This window comes from Ceratotherium simum, chromosome 21, assembly GCF_057802395.1.
Source record: "Ceratotherium simum simum isolate JZ-2026a chromosome 21, ASM5780239v1, whole genome shotgun sequence".
Taxonomy (NCBI): domain Eukaryota; kingdom Metazoa; phylum Chordata; class Mammalia; order Perissodactyla; family Rhinocerotidae; genus Ceratotherium; species Ceratotherium simum.
In genome coordinates this window covers 36982209-37002369 of record NC_141920.1, presented here as the reverse complement: position 1 = coordinate 37002369, position 20161 = coordinate 36982209, and the positions used below count along the sequence as shown (strand labels likewise).

At 39.6% G+C, this 20161-nt stretch overlaps 1 protein-coding gene across 1 annotated transcript in view; it reads left to right on the top strand.

Moving 5' to 3' along the window:
- Window positions 1-20161, top strand: part of PAK5 (p21 (RAC1) activated kinase 5) — a 299091-nt gene that overhangs the window by 9480 nt on the left and 269450 nt on the right. The window lies entirely within an intron of this gene.

Genomic DNA, 20161 nt, shown 5'->3' with positions numbered 1-20161 from the left:
TGTTTTCTTACTTCTTGCATTAGACTGAGAACTCTTCTGGGCCGGCCCGTGGCTTAGTGGTTAAGTGCGTGCACTCCGCTGCTGGCGGCCCGGGTTCAGATCCTGGGCGCGCACCGACGCACTGCTTCTCCGGCTATGCTGAGGCCGCGTCCCACATACAGCAACTAGAAGGATGTGCAGCCATGACATACAACTATCTACTGGGGCTTTGGGGGGGAAAAAAAACTCTTCTGAAGAAGGTATCTTGTCTCTTCATTCATAGCACCTAGCTTTTTGCATACATATGTCAGGTCTTTAATAAATGTTTGTGGGTGAATGGATGTTACCTAGGCTAAAAAATTAATCCAGATGCAAAAGAGTAATGCCATGAATTAAAATTCTGGAATGGAACCTAGCAATGATATAATTCATTTCCTTAAAAAAAAAGTTGCACGCTAATATTAATATTCTACTTTCTATAGATGAAAGACACATGGAAAGATTAATACTCTGTTTCTGGTTAGAGACAAAAATTCTAATATTGGATCTGGGTATAAAATAGGCGTTCTAAATACACTGAAAAGAGAGAAAGTAATGAAGCAAACTCTAAGCTAAAAGCCAGCTTTCTGACAATAGAAATAAATAAACTGATCTTCTTGAAAAATATTGAGAATAATTGTTTGATTACTGGATGCAACTTACACTTACTGCTGTGTTGTCCCAAACCTGGTATGACTATACTTGGTTAGTGATGTGACCCCTGCTTGAACATCGATTGATTTTTATCCTGAAAGCTGGGGTTTTATTCAGTTCTGCCCAAGTCTTTGGCACCATTTGTTTCCATAGTAACGGATGCACTATGAAATGAGAAAAACCGGGAAGGTCTGGGAGGGAAATGAATCAAAATAAGTGGTCCAAGCAAGGGGTTCCCCAGTGTGGGACTCGCGGTGTCTTCAGGCTTCTGGTCATATATACTTGTGGCAAGACTCCCAGAGATAGAAGATTCTAGGGTGATCACTGAAGGGATTTTAAAGGTAGTATGTAGATATTCTCTGAGACGGCAGTTACGGTGTTTCCTTTAGCTTGGATTCCTGTGGTGAGTACCTGCGTTGCCATGTTAGCAGTCTAAACTGATTGAAAGAATCATACCACCTAGAGCTCATTAACCAATAGGAATCGAGGAACAACAACTGGAGAGTTATACTGTCAGTGAAATACAGTTGAACTGTCCTTTTAAAGCTGGAAGGTGTAGGAGAATACTGTGGATTCTTTTAGGTACTAAACATTTGACAATGCTGATTTAGAGCAGTCTTGTGGCATAGATGTGTTCTGTTTGGCACACGGTGTGAAATTTCCCCTAAAAATCTAAGTTTCTGGCTTCTCTCTCTTTTTTTTTTTTTTGGTCTGTGAGGAAGATTGGCTCTGAGCTAACACCTGTGCCCATCTTCCTCCATTTTGTATGTGGGATGCCACCACAGCATGGTTTGACCAGTGATGCGTCAGTCCATGCCTGGGACTCGAACCTGTGAACCTGGGGCCACGAAGTGGAGCACACGAACTTAACCACTATGCCACCGGGCCGGCCCCTGGCTTCTCTTTTTTTCAAAAAAACATTCTATATACACAAATACAAAATTTGGCAACAGTGATCATGCTTTCTTATGCCAGCTGTCCACTGTGGCTGAGTAGCAGCTGCCTCCACCATAGACAGGTAATGTGGTCTTCACTTTACCACAGTCTCCATCACTCTCTGTTGTGTTCCATCAGGCCATTTTACTTGTTTATATTGCCCTCTCGGTCCTTGAAGACTTTTGAATTCATCATCTTTGGATTAGAGGAGAGGATTGCTCTATGTTTTTGGGTCACTTTATCCTTATATATTGTTTCTTCTTAATCTCATTTCCTGAAAACATGAGCCAATTTATTTAATAATTTAAATGTAAGGCAAATGACATTTTAGAAAGATGTGTTTTTGAAATTCAATCCTGGGGAAAAAAATCTAGAGTTAAGGCTCCTGTGCTGGTATGAAGTTTATTTAAAGGGATAGATTTGGGGATATTTGATGGGAATATTTGCATAGTTAGGCTTCAGCGACTAACTTTTTCAATATTGTTTCAACATTGAATGATTATAAAAAGTTTCCTCTTGTGTTTCATTTGAATTAAGCCAACGTAGAAAAAGAAATCATATGGTCTTGAGATTGCTGGAAGTAGGGATTATCAAAACTCAGAAGGATGCTATCATATTTCATATGCTACTATCATCTGGAAAGTATAAAACATTCAGAATGCAAATATGCCCACAGAAGTGAAGTAGAACCTTATAAATGATACGCGTTCTGTAGAATGGCTGGAAAAATCTCAAAATCAATATTGCAATCACCCAGGGCGACTGAGAATAGTGATATCACTGTACCTTACTAAAAAGTAATGAAAAACAAATGAGAGAGAAAATTCCAGAGTTGTCCCTAGAGTTTTTATTTGCTTGAGAGAGAATACATTAGAAAGTGGTTTCCCATTTCTTTTCAACCCTCAATTTTATTTTAAACACAGAGCGTAGCCTGCCCCATCAAAGGGGGTTTTCTTTTCTACGTAAACCAGGGTATGCAACTATTGATGTCACTGTAAAACAGAAAAACCTTTGGTTCTAAGTTAATCACTTAACTGGTAGGGTTAAAATAAAGATAATTGGATCTGTTAGGGTGGTGTCTGCTTGCTTCTGCTATGTCCTTTGACAGGCTACATAAAAAATAGGAAACAGATATTTCAAGGAGTATTCCCAACTAGTCATTGATTCATTCAACAGACATTCATTGAGCACTGCTGTGTTTATTTGGGGAGGCACTTAAGCACGTGGGGACACACCAATGAACATAAATCCCTACTGTGCAGGGAGAGAGAGTAAACAATAAATTTAATGTATAGAATGTCAGATGGTGATCTGTGCTTTGAGAAAATAGTGGGATAAGGGGGATCAGAGGTAGTGGGATGGTGGCAGTTTTAAGTAGAGGGGTCAGGATAGGTCTGATTGAGAAGGTGACATTGAAGGAGGGGAGGGAATGACCCATGTCGAAGTACCCTGTGGTACATATGGAGAGCATCCCAGGCAGAGAGAACCCAGGGCAAGGTCTGCAAGGTAGAGTGCCTGGCTTGTTTGAGGAAGTGTAAGGAGGCCACTGTGGCTGGAACGGAGTGAATGAGGGGGGAGAGCAGAAGGAGATAAGGTCAGGGAGGGAAGGGGTCAGAGCCAGTAGGGCCTTAGAGGCAGAGGTAAACACCTTAGCCTTTTCTGTGAGCAAGATGGGGAGCCACTGGAGAGATGTGAGCAGAGGACAGGATCTGACATATTTTACAGGAGTCACTTTGGCCTCTGTTGAGAGGAAGAAAGTGTGAAAGCAGGGAGACTATCAGGAGGACGTTGCAATAATTCAGAGGAGAGATGATGGTGGTTTGACCAGGCTTGTAGCAGTGAAAGTGGTGGTGTTTCCTCAGGATTGGGTCTGGGTTACGGGAGAAGGAGAAGAGTCAAGGATGACTCCAAGGTTTTTGGCCTGAGCAACTGGAAGAATGGAATTGCCTTCAGCTAAGGAAGGGAAGACTAGGGGAGAAGGAAGTTTCTGGGGAGAAATCAGGAGTTTAGTTTTGGACATTAGACATCTCAGTGGATGTCTGTGTCCGGTGGAGGTGTTGAGTAGTTTGTGGGACATGTGAGTCTCGAGTTCAGGAGAAAAGTCTGGGCGGGGGGTATAAATGTGGGACTTAGCATATAGGCGCTATTTGGAGCCAACAGACTTAATGACATCACCAAAGCAAGTGAGTTTAGATATAGAAGAATCCAAGGACGCAATGTGGGAAGCTCCAAAATTAAGAGTTTTGGTGAAGAAGTGGATCCAATAGAATCAGCAGAAACAGCTGCTCTAAGGTAAACCCAATCACATATGTGGTGGTTGACTGGGTCACCTGTCTCTCATCCTCAGCAGGCTACCCTGGGCCTGTTCACATGGCACCTGAGCAGGGCTCCAAGAGAGAAAGGGAGCACACAGGCCTCTTAAAGCCCAGGCTCGGAACTGACACACTGTCATTTCAGACACATTCTCTTGGCCGAAGCAAGTCTCAAGGCCAGCCCAGGTTTAAGGAGTGGGGAAGTAGACTCTACTTCTTAAGGGGAGTTGCTGCAAAGTCACTTTGCAAAGGATGTGAATACAGTGAGAGGTGGAGATCAGGACAGTTTTGCAGTGTACTTCAATTTGTGTATGATTTGCCCCTTGCAAAGACCCTCCAACTCGTTCATTTGGAAATAGAATTTTAACGTTGGGTCAGACCTCAACCTCATTCTCATGCTGCTGAGGACACTATTATTGCAGCTCTGTCAATTCTCCTCCAGAGTTTTCTCGGTGAAAATGGCTTCTCACACAGGTAGATGTTGACAGAATTTGAACCATAACTCTGCCTCCTGGAGATTTAATATTCCCAGGATGAAGTCATGGCACGTAGTAGGTATTCAATAAGTTATTTGATCATAAAAAGAAAAGATATGCCTCAGAGTTCGAACAATGATAGAAATAACTAAGATTTTTTTGAACACTCACTTGCCAGATATTGTGTTATATGCATTATATACCCTCATTTAATCCTTCCAATAGGCTTGTTTATTAAGTGCTATCATTATTCTCATTATGGCTAGTAAATGGCAGATTTGGACTATCTTGCTGAAGACAGGATGAAGATAAAAACTATTTCCTCAAGTTCTAAAGCCTAATTTCTCTGACCATCTCTGTGTTAGTTTGGGTTCCCCCCAGAAACAGACCTTGAGTCAAGCATTCAAGAGCAAGTAGTTTATTTGGAAAGTTCAAGGAACACCATTAAGAAAGAGGGGAAGGGGCTGGCCCGGTGGCATAGCGGTTAACTTCACGCACTCGACTTCGGCGGCCCAGGGTTTGCAGGTTCAGATCCTGGGCACGGACCCACTCACAGCTCATCAAGGCATGCTGAGGCGGCGTTCCACATAGAAGAACTAGAAGGACCTACTGCTAGGATATACAACTATGTACTGGGGCTTTGGGGAGAAAAAAGAAAAAACAAGAGGAAGATTGGCAACAGATGTTAGTTCAGGGCCGATCTTCCTAAAAAATAATAATAATAAAATAAATAAAAGTAACCAACCCGAAATATTTAAAAAAATAAATAAATAAAAGAGGGGAAGTAACATAAGGAAGGAGAGACTATCCAAATTGGAGTTTAATACTGGGGAAACTGGGAAACGGTGTAAAACTCATGCCTCAGAATTATTCCAGACAAAGGGGAGGGAGCTGAGATATACACATGAGTCATTGGTTGAAGGCTGTTCCCAGGGGATGTTAATTTCTCTGTATTTTCAACCTTCCATGATTTGGAGAAGCCCCCAGGAACACAGACACTGGCAGTTGGAAGTGAGTAGGCATATGGGTGGCACTAACAGGTCTTGCTATATTCATATCTATTGTCCCCTTAGTATGTGCCTGCGAAACTTCAGAGATCCTTCAGAAGTTGTAGTAAAAAACCCTATCTTTTGCTAGCTGACTGTGAGTGTATTGATTGGGCCGTCTATCAGTGTAGACAAGGACACCCCATGTACAATGGGTAAGAGGGCATTGGGCCAGAGAGTTAAGTTGCACTCAAAATCACTTCCAAATGAATGAGATAATATAACTATAGGTGCTGAATTGGAGTCTTAGATAATTAAGCATGCAGCTGTTAAATGCGTCTAATATTGAAAAATGGGACAGAAGTAAGGCTACAATTGACCTTGTGATGAAACAAAGGATAAAATATTCCCCAGGAGTAAATCATTTACCCATGTAATGTAATTGCATTCTTGTAGGGCACTAATGGACCAGTTGGTAAGCCATCCCCTCCAAGGCATTAACAGAACTCTATGTCCCAAATAATGTGGTTCATGCCATGATCATTTTTAGGAACAGGTACCATGAAACTAGGGAAAGTTGGAGAGAATATAATAAAATTTTATCTAATGGCATGGATAAAAAAATGATTTTGAGTCTAGGCCTTGCTAGAAGCCCCAAACTAAAAATAGTTTTGTGTGGAGAAAGAAGAGAGTGTACCAGGTATGTTGAGGGCAGAGGGAGAAGTCTTAGTCATGTGTGTATGTGGGTACACAGTAAATGTTAGTGAATTTTAACAGGATGTTGAAATGTACTTGATCAGCAAGAAGTAAGGAACGAATATTGGGCAGGCAGTTAGCAGCTTGTAGTGGGATTTCAAAAATAACCCAGATGGTTCCCTTGACAAGAATGTATCAGTTGAGGTGGTTTAGGATGGTAGGGAAAGTGTTTTAAAATTGGCCATCTGCTTCAAACAATGGTGGAGTGAGAAGGGGCTCCAAAGTTGACCTGGTCATATCAGTGATTGCCAGTAGGATATTCAGGCTTAGTGGGCCCCAAATCATTGTGCTCTGAAAGAAATAGCTGTTAAGCCTTGGATTTGAGATACGGTTTTAAGAAACTCATCATTGATATAGCAAAGAACTGTCTAGATTTTTTTCATGCCAGACAACACCTTGGATGCTGGAGTTTCCCACCTGGAATGGCAGATATGTGTAGAGAATCCTTTCATAATTTCTAGTGTTCCTAAAGGAATGAAGAGAAGAAATTTGGGGAGAGCTATCAGAGCCAGAAGAAGAGTGGTCCTGAGTGGCTTTGGATCATCAACATTGACTCCTTAACCATCTTTGGTTGCTCTGATTGTGGAACCTGAATGTGATAGTTTTGCCTTTCCCTAGTCGGGACTGCAGGGGCACCATTCAATTCCTTTATATTCAGGATCTCTGTTTTATAAAACTTCCGGGGAGCCGTTCACATCTGGTCCATGTGAATGGTGCCTCCTGGAGTGGTGTACTCCAGCCTGAATGGCTTTTTGTGGTGACTCCACTTGTATTGCCATTGATTTGGTCCAAACTTTGTGAAATGGATCACCATGCCATGAAATTATGTGTATTTTCTGTTCTCCTTCTCTCTCTCTCTGGACCATAAGAGGCTTGAGGAAGAGGCTAGATTTTCTGTATTTGTAATGAAGCATCTCACATGACACACTTCACATAGAGTTGCTCAATAAATCTTTAAAAAATCCGTAAATGAATAATAATGCTGTGACTTGTTGAGACTTGACTGTGTGTTAGGCTCTGTATAAAATATTCTACCTGTGTATGTCCCTTAATCTAAACAATGACCCCATGGGGGTACACATTGCCTTCATTTCTCCTTTGAGGACACTGAGATGGTGAGAGAAGGTGAATGAGTGGAGACAGTGAGTGAAAGTTTCATGAAAGTTGGTATTATGAGGAGGAAATACTGAGTATATTCACTATAGGCTAAAGTGGTATTTGCAGCCAGATGCTATGGGAAGTAGAGAGTGTGTGTCTTCAACAGGATTCTGAGGCTCAACTCAGAGAGATCCAACTTGAAGTGTACCAAGCAAACTAAGAAGTTATTGACGCTTATAGCTGAAAAGTCCAGAAATATATCTGGATCAAGAGCTCAAAAAGATGATCATGCTGCCATTTCTTCCCCATCTCTCAGCTCTGCACGTTTCTGTGTGGGCTTCATTCTTACGCAGGTTCTCCCATTTTTCTGGCAAGGTGGCTCCCCCTGTAGCTCTCGGTTAAGATCCTACTAGTTTCAAAATCCAGTAGAAAATGCTCCCCAGCCCAAGAATTCCAACAGAAGTCTCAGGATTGAATTTCAGTGGTTCAGGTATTACTTTTGTGAGTCACATGACAGTGCCCATTCCTGGTCTAATTAGTGTAGCCTGGGGAGTGTGTTGCCCTTCAGCCATTCCTGAGTCCAAACCTGTCCATGGAGTCAGAAGTCAGAGTGGAGTTGCTTTCTCCCAAACCACCTGGACCGAGAGTGGGGGTAGAGAGGATTCATAAGGGTTATCAGGATGCTGTTATCAGAATCAGGAACAATGGATGTGGTCATAAAAAAATTTTTTTTTCCCCTTAGAGTGGATGAAAGTAAAATTGCCCAGTGTAATTATATTTTCTACAAAGTTTTCTGGCCCAGTGAAATTTCTCTGGTCACACAGTTTTGGCAGCGCTAATTTATTGGACTGATCGTATTTGAAAATATCTGTTTTTCCTGGAAATGAATGAGCAGCTCCCAAAGACACTATACTTAGATTCTTTTTCCTTATCCTCTTCGCTTTTCATCTTTGTGTCCTAATTTTGCCATTGTACAGCTGCTTCTGTTTTGGAACCTTGGTAAAAAATAGATTTGTGTGGATATACTGATTTAGTATGAAATTAAAATAAAAACTCATTTGCATATTCAGAACCTAACTTAATGGCAGGAAAATCAGTGATAATTGCAACCTAAGTATTTCTCAGGGAAATGAGCTTATGTGGGTTAGTGGGGACATATTGTCGTGCCAAAGTGAAATGAAATGGATGCACCCAAGCCCTTAACTTCTCCTGATCTTTTCTTCTTTGGCCTTCTCATGCAGACTATATTTTCTCTCCGTGATTTCAGTGATTTGGTATTGTGTTGTCCTGTATAGCTTCATGTTTTGTTAGGTCAGTTCAACTTTTGGTCAAGACAAATTGGAAAGTACCCGTGCTAACTACTGTTATTTTGGCTGTTATTATTTGTTTGAAACGATGTTCAGTACCCTTGTTTGTATTTCTTTCTTTCTTTTTTTTTTGGTGAGGAAGATCAGCCCCGAGCTAACATCCATGCTAATCCTCCTCTTTTTGCTGAGGAAGACCGGCTCTGAGCTAACATCTATTGCCAATCTTCCTCCTTTTGTTTTTTTTCCCCCAAATCCCCAGTAGATAGTTGTATGTCATAGCTGCACATCCTTCTAGTTGCTGTATGTGGGACTTAACCGCTAAGCCAGGGGGCCAGCCTGTATTTATTTCTATAGTCCTATGTGCCAGCCTATATTCTATTTAACAGTGTACACCTACCCTTTTCTTTGGTCTTGGATGTTCAGGCATTGTTGACAAAATGGCAGACTTAGAATCCTATCAAGTGATTGCCTTCAGCCCCTCTGAAACCATGTTTCCATTCTTTTCCATGGAATATTATCAGATATATATTTTATGATAATTTCATCTGTCCATTCAGAGATAAAATGTTAGTAACCTTAGGAACATCAGGGTCTGTGTGCATCTGTTCGGGTATATTTGCTTTCCTTGACATGGTTTGGGTTGTTGGTTCTTGTGGATACTCATCCTCCTATAAAACTTGGCGCTGTGACCTGCTGTTCCCAGGTGGACAGTTGCAGATCACTTTCTTTCCCTTCCTTTTATCTCCTTTTGGGTTGCCATCTTGAAAAATCTGCATATTCCTCCACTTTCTCCTTCAGAGAAGAGAAAATTTAAGTCCTCCTCTTCTTCCAGAAAAAAACTTTTTTTTTCCCCGGGACAGTTTTCCTCCAGACCAAAAGGCGGAAAGAACAGTGGGTAGAAATGTATTTGAAGGGAATGTTCATTCTAAATTTGCATTTCTTCTTTTCTTTGTTTTTCTTTTCAAAAGAAACTCAGCCTTCTTTAATTTTCACAACAGAAGCAGTTGAATATTTGTTCTGGAAGTGGCAGCTGAATTTTATGTGACAAAGGTAGCTGATGACCCCAGGTACTCTGTGACCCTACGGGGAAGGTTCTGCTGCTAGAGTCTGGTTGTGTCTGGCCCTCACCTGGTTTGACTTCATTAATTCAGAATTGACAGCTTTGGAATTTGATATAAATCGTAGGTGTATAACTCTATACTAGCCATGACAGTTAACTGAGCAAAACCTCATTGTTACAAAGGCAGTGTGCATAGCGGGTGAGACATTGGATTCTGAAGTTGGCAGACATGGGGTCCAGCCCATGTGCAGACCATTACTGGTTGTGCAAATTGATCAAATTTATTACTTTGAGCTCTGATTTCCTAAGCGTTAAAAAAATAATACTGTTAGGTATCTCATTAGCATTGCTGTGGGTTACCAGCATCCCTGACCCAAAATGTGACTCAGGTTTACCTTCTACACATTTTTTCACCATCTGAAATTATCTTGTTCACTTCTGTTTATTTTTTATTATCTTTCTCCTTCACCATTAAAATGTCTTCCTGGGAGGGCGAAAGGGATAATTAGGCACATGTGTGTGGTGATGGATTGTAATTAGTATTTGGGTAGTGAACATGAGAATATGATGTAATCCATGCAGAAAAGAAGTATAATGATGTACACCTGAGATTTATACAATGTTATAAACCAATGTTACTGCAATAAACAAAAAATTAAAAAATAAATAAATAAAATAAAATATCTTCCTGGGGCCGGCCCGGTGGCACCGTGGTTAAGTGCGCATGCTCTACTTCGGCAGCGTGGGGTTCACGGGTTCGGATCCCCGGTGCAGACCGACGCACCACTTATCAAGCCATGCTGTGGTGGCATCCCATATAAAGTGGAGGAAGATGGGCACCGATGTTAGCCCAGGGCCAATGTTCCTCAGCAAAAAGAGGAGGATTGGCAGATGTTAGCTCAGGGCTAATCTTCCTCACAAAAAAAATAAAAATCTTCCTCATAAGATCAAGGACCTTGTCTATTTTGTTCAGCCCTCAATCTCCAGGACCTGGAGGAGGGCCTGTCACATATTAGGGGATCAGGAAATATGTGTTGAATGAAGGAACCAGTGAATGAATCATGTTTAGCACAGAACAATGCTGACTCAATGCTGACAAAGTTGTGACTCAATAAATGACCATTATGTCATTTGCTGATAACTGAGGCTCTTCTATGTGTAGACCTGAAAGTCTTTCATTTGGCTATGATTTTTTTATTGTACAGATTTAAAATCATGGAAATTTAGTTTGAAGTTGTAGTGGTTTTGAGATTCCACTTCTACGGCAAACTGTTATGTGGAATGCTCTTATTTGTATATTCTTAAACTCATATTAAACCATGATTTTGCTTCAGTAAAAGAAATACCAGAGAAGTCAAGAGATTTGTTCAGTTGTAAGCAGTTAGTAGCAGATACGAGATAAGAGTTCAGGTGTCCTGTCTCCTATTATTCTCCCTGTACTGCATGTCTGTGTAGTGGGATTTATAGTATGGTAATAAAACTCATACTAGAAATGGTAATGGTGGCTAACCTTTATTGAACTTTTTTTTTGTGTGTGAGGAAGATTAGCCCTGAGCTAACATTCGATGCCAATACTCCTCTTTTTGCTGAGGAAAATTGGCCCTGGGCTAACATCAGTGCCCATCTTCCTCTACTTTATATGGGATGCTGCCACAGCATGGCTTGACAAGTGGTGCGTTTGTCTGCTCCTGGGATCCGAACCCACGAACCCCGGGCTACCAAAGCGGAGCATGTGAACTTAACCGCTACACCACCAGGCCAGCCCCGATTATTGCACTCTTTATGTGGAAGATATGCTCACAATAACCCCGTAAGGTTAGTGCTACTGTAATCCTCATATTTCAGATGATGAAACTGAGGCTTTAGAGAAGTTATCTACTCAAGGTCACATTGTCACTTCTGAACTCAGTCAGGTCTCTCTCAAGAGCCTGCCCTCATAACCACAAAGCAATACTGACCCCAGAGTACCAATTCTTCTAATTCAGAACTTTGATTAAATCAGACTGACCTTCACACTCCAATTACTCTGACCCCGGCAGTTCCACTGTAGCGTGACTTTTGAGCTCCGTGAATGGTGCAGATACTTTGCTTTGTGAGAGCAGTCTTCATGTTGTACTATGAGAAGCTGTGTATCTGGCCTCAAGGAAGGGAAAACCAGAGATGTAGCTGGTTAATGTGAGTTGTTTGAGAGGCAAGAGCTGTCATCTGGCCTGTGAAATAGAAGCATATAGGATCTTATTTTCCCGTAAGTAGTGGTGGGATTAGATTTAATTACCATTTTAGTAGGCAGAAGAAAGGAAAATTTGCAAGTGGTAGAAACAAAAAGAATTGCTACAGTAGACCTTTAATCATTATAAAGACTTATTTTTTTAATCACTAGGGGCCACAGTAAGAACAAATCATTCAGAACGCAATTATAACAGAGGCGGGACTATTACAAAATTATACCTGAATAGTGATTTGACATATGAAAATAATTACTGTTTCATCTAGGAGCTGGGGAGGGCCTGACGGTGGGACTGGAGCAGTGAGTATGGTCTACACCTGAGTGTGTGATTTGGAGAGCTACTCCAGGAGGGAGGGATGGCCCAATAATGCCATCTGGATCCTAATGGTGCCTTTCTTCCCATGAAACTCCAAGCACCCCACAAATGTATGTCAGTTTTCCCTCCCTGGGTTCCTGAGGAATGGTGGCAGGGATTATATTCATATTTTCAATGCAATATTAAACCGGTTTTATAAGGCTAACAGTATATATAGCAAAAGTGTCACATGACTTCCAGGTGGCCACCCTCCCGCCATTGCTGTTGCCTACACAGGTACTCAAAACACGGAGTTGGGGATTCTGAGTCCAAAAGTGATTCAGAGCAGTGAGATTCTGAGTAGGAAGACATTTTAGTAAGAACTTAACTTATATTTTTACTTTTTATATATGCCTAAAGAGTGACACATGATAACAAGCTATAACTTGGTAAGTCCAAATAAACCCTTTTACAAGGTAAACTAAAAATTCTAACTGATAAAATAATAGTGTTGTGATATTTTAATAGGCAATGTTTTTCTCTTTCTCAGTGACGTATAAAATAATGATGTATCTTGTAGTTCCCGGTATCTTAAATTCAATGAGATATGGTAATATTGACCACAAGCAATTTTTGAAGGCTTGCTAAGCATTGTGCTAAGCCCTTGATATGCCTTTTATCATTTAGTTTCTTATTCCCATTTCACTGATGATGAAACTATGGTTTAAATAGGCAAGAAAACTCACAAAAATACAAATCATTTCATAACATTTCCTATGTAGAACTTTCTAGAGTTTTCACATGGATCTGAATAAAATCTATACTCCTTACCTAGCCTGTGGTGTCCTTTTATGACATGGCCTCTGTCTACTTCTCCCACCTCATCTCATACAGTTCCCTACCTGGCTCTCCTGTTGATGCTCACTGTGATTACACTTGCCATTCTCTTTGACTAGAATGTGCTTGTCCAAGAACTTGACGTATCCGGCTTGTTCTTATTATTCAGGTCTCAGCTCAAATGCTGCCTGCTCAGAGAGGTGTTTCTGATGTCCAACCTAAAAGACCAGTCAATCCCATCACATTATGTGGCTTCATTTTAATTTTATTTAAAATATTGAAGCTTAACATATATACAAAAAGTACACAGATCTTAAGAATATAACTTGATGAAATTTTGCAAAGTGAATACACCTGTGTACCAGCCCCCAGAAGCCCTCTGGTGTTCCTTCTAGTCACTATACCCCAAGGGTAACTGCCATCCTGACCTCAATCAGCATTGACTAAAATTGGAATCTTAGAGGAAGTTCTCATTTGTCTCTGGCTTCTTTCATTCAACATTTGTGAGATTCTTCCATGTTTTTATATGTAGTAGTAGTTCACTCCCTCTCATTGCTATATAGTAGGCTTTGTGTGAGTATATTACAATTTAGTTAATCTGTTCTACTGTTGATGGGCATTTGGCTGGTTTTCAGTTTGGGGCTATTACAAACAGTGCTGCTATGAACATTCTTGAATATATTTTTTTTTTGCTGAGCATCATGGGAATTGATTTTAATTGTATTACTTAGAACTATGTGGTATACACTGAAACTTTTTCTGCCTCCATCAAAATGTAAGTCTTATGAAGGTAAAGACTTTGTTTATATTTTTTTATTTGTGTTTGTTTCTCAGCTTTATTGAGATGTACTTGTCATACAATTATCTGTATACACCTCAATTTTACAGTTAGAGTTTTGATACCCATGAAACTTTTACCACAATCAAGATCATGAACATAATTGTCACCCCCTAAAATTGGCTCTTGCTCCCTGTAATCCCTCTCCCTCTTCTCCCTGCATCTCCCATCCCAGGCAAATACTGATTTGCTTTCTGTCACCGTGGTTTGCATTTTCTAGAATTTTCTATAAATGGGACCATGAATAATGTACTTTTTTTTCTTCTTTCACTCAGCATAGTTACTTTGAGATTCATCCATACTGTTGCATATATCAGTTGTTTCTTTTTATTGATGAGTAGTATGCTATTGTATGGATATACTATAATTTGTTCATCTGATCGTAGACATTTGAGTTGATTCCGTTTTTGTCTATTATAAATAATGCTGCTATGAAAATTCAAGTATAAGCTTTCACGCACGTGCTTTCATTTCTCTTGGGTATGTATCTGGTAGTGGAGTGGCTGGGTCATATGGTAGGTGTATGTTTAACTCTGTAAGAAACTGTCAACCTGTTTGCTGTGTGAGAGTTCCGGTGGCTTCATATCCTTCCCAACATTTTATTAGATCAATCTTTTTTTCATTTTAGCTAATCTAGTGGAAGTGGTGGTGTCTCATTGTGGTTTTAATTCACATTTCCCTAATGACTAATGATGTTGAGCATCTTTTTATGTACTACTTGCCATTTGTATATCTTTGGTGAAATGTCTGTTTAAATATTTTGTTCATTAAAAATTTTTTTTGTTATTGAGATTGTGAGGTTTAAAAAAATATATTCTAGATACAAGGCTGCCTTTAGATACATTTTACAAATATTTTCTCCTGGACTGTGGCTTGATATTTCATTCATACAACAGTGCCCTTTGTTTTGAATGCTGTCTCACCAGGAGCTAGGATGGTGGTCGGCACATGTTGGTGCTCAAAAATGTTCTTGAAAAGCAGACTTAGAGAAAGGTGGACACTTAGCAAGTATCTTAGATTCCAAACCAGGCTTGACTAATCCCAGAGCCTCTAATCTTAATCAATATACGTTACACATATAGACATGTGTAATATAATGAAGTATATTATATAATATATTTACTTAAAGGAATTCCTGTGTAATAAGAGCAATTATAATAGCTAACATGTTTTGAGTGGTTACTGTGTGCCAGGCCCTAGTCTAAGCACTTCTCATTCATAAACTGAAAAAAAAAAAAAAAGAGATAGGTGGTACAATTGTTATAATTTATCTCTATTATGAAAATAGGGAAACTGAGGCTGATGGAGATGAAGTCACTTTGTCCAAAGTCGCCAAGAGGGAAAGTGGCAAAGCCATTGTTTGAACAAAGCATTCTGACTCTGTAGTCCACGGAGGGTGGGATATGCAGAAGGGATGAAGAATGACCAGAGGGAGCATAGTTTGCCTTGTTTCACTGCTGTGTGAAAATATGTTGCTTTTATTTTTTTGAAGGGTACTTCAAGATGATATTTTCATAGAATTAACGTGTATTCTGGTGTTGAACTACATAATTTAAAGATGTAGGTAGACATGTAGCTACAAGATTGGCTGAGTTTCTAGTTGTAGAAACCAGCTTGGGTGAATGTGGCCATGGTTGTTTGGTTCTGTGGGCCTGCACCAGAGTGGAAGGAGCAGCCTCTGGTCATAGTGCGAGCCCTCCCTTTTCCTCTCTCACTCCATGTTAGACCCAATACCTGGAGATTGCAGATGCTTTTCACTGTCAGCATTTGACTGGCCTGTTAATGTTTGTACTGGACCATTCTTTATTAGTAAAACAAACCAAAAAGAGCTTGTCTTTCTTTCTCTCCTTCTTTCTCCCTTTTTCTATCTTTCTCCCCTTTTTTCCCCCTAAATTCTAGGAACACATTTCTTTTGGGATAGAATGTATGTGTGTGTGTGTGTATGTGTGTATGAGTGTTTTAGTAGCATTTAAGAATTACTGGGTGGTCTTTGGTAAGTCTCATCAAAAGGAAAATTGGATAGGATAAGTACATTTCAAGAAATCAAATTTGGTCATATTTGGGGGCAGATTAATTTGTAAGGAGGGGATCAGTGGCCAGCACTTTGTAAACAATTTGTTGCTCATTTTACTCAATTTAAATATGCCACAGTCAGAAAGATTCAAGTAGTGCTTAGGCAGCACAGAATGTATGAAAATCTGCAGCAATCATGCCATCTATATAAACCTTTATACAGCTTCCATTGCTGATATGGCTACCAGATGTCTCTTTTGTGAGCTGACTTTCATAGTGTTTTCCATATCACTGGAATTATTTGAAGACTGACTTCCTGAATGTCTCCAACTGTATGTATATATATATGTGTGTGTGTGTGTGTGTGTGTATAGTGAAACTTAACTTTGCAAATATTTTATGTGCCTATGTCAAAAAATGGTAAAATCTGACTTTTCAAATATTTATTAGTCTGTGTTAAGAAAGTTATTCTCCATTGGGGTAATAGCAGGTAGAGTACATTTTGCAAATAGATAATTTTAACAGCTATTGGTTAAAGTTGTATTTCAAATTTGGTATAACGAGTTGGAAATATAAATTGTATCTGGAGTTATCAAAAGCAAATAAGCAAATATCTGCTAAATTAAGTCTATTTAAATACTGCCTTTGATAGATTCTTGTTTTGCCTTGCTGAGATTTGTCTCTGTCTAAAGGAGTAGCTGTCAACTTTGGCTACATGCTAGAGTCACCTGGGGAGCTTTAAAAATACTGATGTCTGGGCCCCATTCTAAGTGATTCTGGTTTAATTGATCTGAGGAGTGGCTAGGACATCAGGTGCAGAAGAGGTTGAGAACCACTGAGCAAAAGGTAGAGGAAGCAGTGAGGGCATCTGTGACTGTGGGCTTGACTCTGACCAACAAGAGTAAGAGGGCAAAATGAAGCAAGTGAGTCTTGGGAGGAAGTGGCTGTCATTTTAGGGTTGGAAGATGGAGCTTCAGTGTTAGGAAAATGCGTACAGAATGGAAAGAAGAAAGATAAATAGGATCCTGTGGCCAGAGGCTTTCCAGAGTTTGACAGCTCAAGCAGATGGAGAAGCTTCCTCAGAATAAAATTCCAACTTTGTAACCTTTCAAGCAGTGTTCTCCAAAGGGTGGTTCATGGACCATGTGCGGTATACATTATCATGTTAGGTAGTAAATAGATAAACTTTAAAAAATCATTAACAATTATGCAATTATTTAATATGTGCTAAACATATAAGAGGCACATCAAAACTGTGCTTTCTGGGCCGGCCCAGTGGTGTAGTGGTTAAGTTCGTGCACTCTGCTTCAGCGGCACAGATCTCAGGTTCGGATCCTGGGTGCGGATCCACGCGCCACTTGTCAAGCCATGCTGTGGTGGCGTCCCATATAAAGTAGAGGAAGGTGGGCACAGATGTTAGCCCAGGGCCAATCTTCCTCAGCCAAAAGAGGAGGATTGGCAACAGATGTTAGCTCAGGGCTAATCTTCCTCACAGAAAAAACAAAACAAAACAAAAAAACCTTGTGATTTCATGAATTTATTTGCAATTGGTGAGGATAATTTTTTAAAAATGAGTCAATTTAAAATTGGCTTAAATAAAATTATAAATTAATAATCGTACAGGTGGTATAGGGCAGAAATAAGGAATGTGGGATGTGGATAAATTTTAATATGTTTGAGAAATATTGATCCACTAAAGACAATGCATCTTAAAAAAATAAAATGACAGTATGAAGAGCTCCAGAGCCAGGGTTTTGAAGGAACGGTGTTTACAAATGTGAAGGGACCAAAAAACAGTGTCAAAATCGTGCCATGGACCTTCAAGAACACTTTCAGCTGGTCTAAAGACTGGGAATGGACTGGGTTTCAAAAACACAAAGACAACAATTAAAAAGCTTGAAGAAATGATGTTCTTAATGAAAAGAAAAACCAGGAAGGGAATATCCTACTTCTAAAGAGGCAAATGGAAGAAGGTAGAGATGACAGGAGAAATCAAAACTATTCAAATCAAACCTATTCAAGTCTTATTTTTCCATCAAGTAGAATGAACTAGAACCAAATTTAAACCCAACGTGGATTAGACAAGGATAGGGTCCAGCTATACACCGAGTATATCTCTGATGGGAGGAAAAAATTAAGTTATTTGCCTGCATGATCACTTAGTTGTCTCAGCTGTTACTTTTCTTTCTCAAAGCAGATATTTGTGGCCTCATGTTATATTCTTTTTTTCTTATTTTTTAAGTACAGAGTTATCCCCACAACCCAGAATCTGTGTCATCATCATTATGAGGCTGCCAAAACCATAACACAATTTTGGATTGCCTCAACAGAAGAGTAGTATCAATTGTTCTGTAACTTGATTGTTTAGCAAATCACCTGACCATTTTTCGTGTTCAGTTTACCTTCCCAGAGTCTGTGATTCGATAGATCTGATGTGAGGCCCTGACACCTGTTTTTTTTTTTTTGTAATTTTATTTATTTATTAATTTTTTCCCCCAAAGCCCCAGTAGATAGTTGTATGTCACAGCTGCACATCCTTCTAGCTGCTGTATGTGGGACGCGGCCTCAGCATGGCCAGAGAAGCAGTGAGTCAGTATGCGCCCGGGATCCAAATCCGCGCCGCCAGCAGCAGAGCGCGTGCACTTAACCACTAAGCCACGGGGCCGGCCCCCTGACGCCTGTATTTTTATGTGAGCATTGTAGGTGTATCTGGTGCATACCAAAGGTTTAGAATGTTGGTTGAGAACTTGGAGGTGTTGGTGACGAAGTTTCCCACACTGTCCAGGGGAACAGATCGCCCTTCTGGGAGCACCTTTTAAACAAAATTATCAATAAATAATTTAGTCACATACAAAGTAGAAAGACTAATATAATGAATGCCCATATACCCACCACCCACCGTAATAAATAATATATTACTAATGTAGTTGAAGTCCTTCTGTGTACTTGTCCCCAAATTGCATTGCCTTCTAACCCTCAGAAGTAATCACTCCTCTGATTTTTTAGTTAATTTTATTGAAATATGATTAATAGTTCATAAAATTGAAGTGTACAATTCAATGATATTCATAGAGTTTTGCAACCATCACCACAATCAATTTTAGAACATTCTTATCACCTCAAAAAGAAACCTAGTAATCATTAGCAGTTATTCCCTTTTCCCCCCGACCCAACCAAACTCTCAGCCCTGGGCAACCACTGGTCTACTTGCTGTCTCTATGGATTTAGCTGTTTTGGACATTTCATATAAAGAGGATCATACAATCCGTGGTCCTTTGTGACTTGCCTTTTTCGCTTAGCATAATGTTTTTAAGGTTCATCCATGTTATAGCATCTATTAGTATTTCATTCCTTTTTATGACTGAATAATATTCCATTGCACAGATATACCATGTTTTGTTTATCCATTCATCAGTTGATGGACATTTGAGTTGTTTCCATTTTTTGGCTATAGTGAATAATACTTCACTTGAACACTTGAGTTCAGATTTTTGTGTGAACATATGTTTTCAATTCTCTTGGTTATGTACCTACAAGTGGAATTGCTAGGTCATGTGGTCACTCTGTTTGACTTTTTGGAGAAATGCCAGACTGTTTTCCAAAGTTGCTATACCATTTTACATTCCCACCAGAGTTCCAATTTCTCCATATTCTCTTCACTTGTTGTTGTGATCTATTTGATTCTAGTTATCCTAGTTGGTGTGAAGTGGTATCTCATTGTGGTTTTGATTGTCGTTTCACTGATGGCTAGTAATGTGGAACGTCTTTTCATGTGCTTATCGGCCATTTGTATGTCTTTTTTGGGAAAATGTCTATTCATTTTTAAATTGGGTTATATGGGAACTGTTACAACTCAATTTGTATTACTAAGTTGTTAACAGCTCTTTTTATTCTGGATACTAGACCAATCTACCATTATCAGATATATGATTTGCAAATATTTTCTCCCGTTGTGTGGATTGTCTTTTCACTCTCTTGGTAGTGTCCTTTGCACAAAAGTTTTAAATTTTGATGAAGTCAATTTATCTGTTTTTTTCCTTTGGTTGCTTGTACTTTAGGTATCAGGTCTAAGAAACTATTGCCAAATCTGAGGTCATGCAGGTTTACCCTGTATGTTTTCTTCTAAGAGTTTTATAGTTTTAGCTCTTGCATTTAGGTAAAAATGAATTTGATCCATTTTTAGTTAAATTTTATCTATAATGTGAGGTGGTGAGGGTTAATTCATTCTTTTGTGTGTGGATATCTAGTTGTTCTGGCACCAATTATTGAAAATACTATTCTTTCCCCCATTGAACTGTCTTGGCACCTTTCCAAGTATATATGGTAAAGAATTGAAATTGGGATCTCG